We start from the raw sequence: 3,909 nt of genomic DNA, 5'->3' as shown, positions 1-3,909 counted from the left end.
GCCAATTACTGTTCAAGGGGGTCCCCCTGGTGTACGTGCCGAGTTGTGTGTCTCCGGCCCTTGGTATGAGGAGATGACCTTTACCCGAGATAACACCTGTGGATTGTTTAGGTCAGGGGAGGCCAGCTTTAGAGTCGGCCAGCAGGATGTGAGCTTATCGATTAACTTGTGAGGTTACTGCTTAATTACTAGGAGAGTATGGGGTAATGTAATTTTTAGCAAAGCATGTTACAGAAGCCAGAAATTGCTTGGTTAGACATGAAACTTGGCTCCCTGGCAAAGGGGCTAGAGGCCTGGTGGTTTGAGGAGGGGGTCTTTCACCATTAAGGGCCCCATCCAACCTAGGCGATGGTGGCTCACACCTGTCATCCTAGCCACTCAGGAGGCTGACATCTGAAGATGGTGTTTTGAAGCCACACCCCGCAGGAACGTTTCTGAGACTCTGATCTTCACTGAACTACCAAAAAGCTGGAAGTGGAGGGAGGTGTGGCCTAAGTAGTAAGCAGAGTGCTAAGCCTTGGGCACAAAGATCTCCAATGTACCACCAGAAAACTGGGAATGGCTCAAAGTGATAGAAAACTAGCCTTGCGCAGAAGAACTCGGGGATGGTGCCTAGGTCCTAAGTTCAGGTACCATGACTATTCCCCAACTCCCAAATCCCCTCCCATTGGAGGCTCAGGGCTTTGAGGTTTCCTCAGGACTCTGGGCAGGGTCCTCACAACCATCCCTTCCATCTGTCCCTAGATACAGCTTGGAGAGGCCTGTGGAAGGATCCAGAAAGCCATCTGCCCTCCCTCCTACCGCTCCACCTGACTGGAAGCCAGGTCCAACAATAGCAAGGCCAGCACAAGCAGTGTCTGATTCATGGCTCCCCTGCTGGAGAATGAGCTCAAGGCAGGGTTTCTGCAGCTTTTAAACCTCTGCACCCCACCCACCCCCTGTCCAGCCCTTACCTTCCCTGCTGATCCCCACTGCCTAAGGCCAGGCCCTCCTGAGTCCCCAATGGGCCCTGGGCCCAGGAAGTGGGGTGAGTAAACACAGGAAGTCCCTCCCACCAGGAAGCAAATGGCAGTGATGTTTATCCCCATGCTGTGGCCTTTGGGAAAAACCTGGTTTGACCCTTTGCCAAAAGAGCAATAACTGCTGACCTTTTTCAATGCATCCATTCGGAATCCAATGTCTTGTCATGGCCCCCAAAAATTATCCATGCTTCCTGACCACATCCTTCCCCTGGCCTCCATGCCAGAGAGTCCCCCACACCAGGAAGCGGAGCCAAAAATCACCCGGAAAACTGGTGGTGTCTCAGCTCAGGCCTTGGGGCTCAGGTGTGGGCGTGAACTCAACAGATCTTTTGGACACCTTTGCTGTGGCCAGGTCCAGCCTGGGCCTCTCCCACAGCAGGTGGACACCATTCTAGGGCCCTGATTTCCTCTCCTCTCAAGGGAGGGGGCTCTTAGTGGGGCTCTGGAGGCTGGCAAGGTCCTCATTCACCAACCCAGCTCCCTCTCACTCCCAAAGGGACAAATTCCTGGATTCCTTTTTTTTTTTTTTTTGTCGGTCATGGAGCCTGAACTCTGGGCCTGGGCGCTGCTGTCCCTCAGCTCTTCAGCTCAAGGCAAGCCCTCTACCACTTGAGCCACAGTGCCACTTCTGGCTTTTTCTCCTTATGTGGTGCTGAGCAAATCGAACTCTGATGCATGCAAAGCAAGCGCTCTACCACTGAGCCGCCTTCCCAGCCCCATCTGGCTTTTTCATGTGTACGTGGTACTGAGGAATCGAACCAGGGCTTTATGAGTGCTAGGCAAGCATGCTACCAGCGAGCCACACTCCCAGCCCCTGTGTTGATGTTTTTAATAGGTTTGGTCCTGGGGCTTAAACTCAGGGTTTTGCTGTTCTGCCTGAGCTTTCTTGTCCTCGGGCTGGTGCTCTATCATTTTTGGTGCTCTGTTTCCGGATTTTAAATGATGAAGTGGAGAAAAGAGTCTCATGGATGTTCCTGCTCAAGATGGCTTCGAACTTCTGCACTCAGATCTCTGCCTCCTGATTAGCTAAGATGACAGGCATGAGCCCTGGGTGGCAGGTGCCTGCCTACCATGCAGGAGGGCCGAGTTCTGTCCCACAGCACCCAGGAAGCAATGACAAGCGCTTTGGGCCACCTGCTCCTGGGCAGACCTCAAGGGACCCAAGCCAAGATCAGTGAAGACCAAGAAAGTGTCACTGCTCTCAGGACATGGACGATCAGAGCTGCCCCTAGGAACTGGCAGCGGCTTCTGGAGATCCTGGATGAACATCCTGTTTAGCTTGAGTTTGTCTTCTTTAAAAAAGAAAAATTGTGCCAGGGCTGGGAGGATGGCTCAAGTGGTAGAGAGCTCGCCTTGAGCTGAATAGCTGAGGGACAGCGCCCAGGCCCAGAGTTCAAGTCCTGGGACCAACAAAAAGAAAAGAAAGAAAAAAAAAAAGAAAAGAAACAAAAAGAAAACTAGTTGCCGTGAATGGAGGTCATGTCTAGTTACTCAGGACACTGAAATCTGAGGATTGATGGTCAAAGACAACCCAGGCAGGAAAGTGTATGAGACTCTTTTTGTATTGTCAGTCCTGGGCCTTGGTCCCCCAGAGCCCATTGGCGCTGTCCCTGAGCTTTTCCTGCTCAAGGCTAGTGCTCCAGCACTTGGAGCCACAGCTCCCATGCCAGTTTTCTGATGGTTCATTGGAAGTAAGAATCTCACAGACTTCCTTGCCTAAGCTGGCTTTGAACCAATATCCCCAGATTCCAGCCTCCAGGGTAGCCAGGATGATAGATGTGAGCCATTCCACACTCTGCTTGGTGAGATTCTTTTGTGTGTGTGTGTGTGTGTGTGTTGTGGGACTTGAACTCTGGGCCTACGCTGTCAACTCTTCAGCTCAAGGCGAGTGCTCTACCGCTTGACCCACAGCACCACTTCTTGTTTTCTGGTGGTTAATCAGTGGAGTCTCATGTACTTTCCTGCTCAGGTTGGCTTTGAACTGTGATCGTCAGATCTCAGCCTCCTGAGTAGCTAGGATGACAAGCATGAGCCACTGGCACCCAGTTGAATCCTCTTCTTACAGAGGAGGGATCTCAGGTCCAGGGAGGTCCGCTCAGGTCCCAGTGGCATGATATGCTCTGCCTACTGCTAGAGACACAAAATGCTGTGCATGTATGCCTCTGTCTCTGTCCCTCTCTGAGCCTCTTAAGTGAAGTAGCACCTCCTATCTGCAGGGCTGTGGTGAGGCCCACAAAGGAGTGGGTAAAGCCGGGTGCTGGGTAGTGGGTGTCTGTAATCCAAGCTACTCACCAGGCTGAGACTGAGGATCCCAATTTGAAGCCGGTCTGAGCAGGAAAGTGTAGGAGACTCTGATCTCCAACTAACCACTACCTCCACCACCACCAACAAACAAAGAGCCATAATGTTAGCTGTGGCTCCAGTGGTAGACAGAGCTCTATCCTTGAGAACAAAAGCTGAGGGACAGCATCCAGGCCTAGAGTTCAAGTCCCAGGACCACTCCCACCACCAAAAGAAAAAGTGTGTGATGGCAGAGAAAGAGCAGAGGGCAAAGTTCAAAGTTCAGAACCTAGACATCAACTGTCAGTGTGCCTCAGTTTATCCTAAATGAAGAGTCTCGTGGGCCCTCAGACCCCTCTGCGGCTCTCACCTGGAGTTTTTCTCAGGCCTTTTTACCTCCTGCAGTGTCTGGGCATGGCTCTGGCCCCCTCTTTCAGATCCCTGTGAATGTGCTGGGGTTCACCATGAGGCTCCCTAGGAGCCCTCAGACCCTCGCGATGAGAGGCTCAGGAGGCACAGGGTGACCACCCGTGGGGGATGGGAGCGTGCATTCCGCAGTTGGCACTTGCTGTCACCAATGTGACAGGCTGGCACTCAGAAGCAAAGC

Source organism: Dipodomys ordii, unplaced genomic scaffold, assembly GCF_000151885.1.
Source record: "Dipodomys ordii isolate 6190 unplaced genomic scaffold, Dord_2.0 Scaffold92, whole genome shotgun sequence".
Lineage (NCBI taxonomy): Eukaryota > Metazoa > Chordata > Mammalia > Rodentia > Heteromyidae > Dipodomys > Dipodomys ordii.
Note: the sequence above shows the minus strand (reverse complement) of the source record.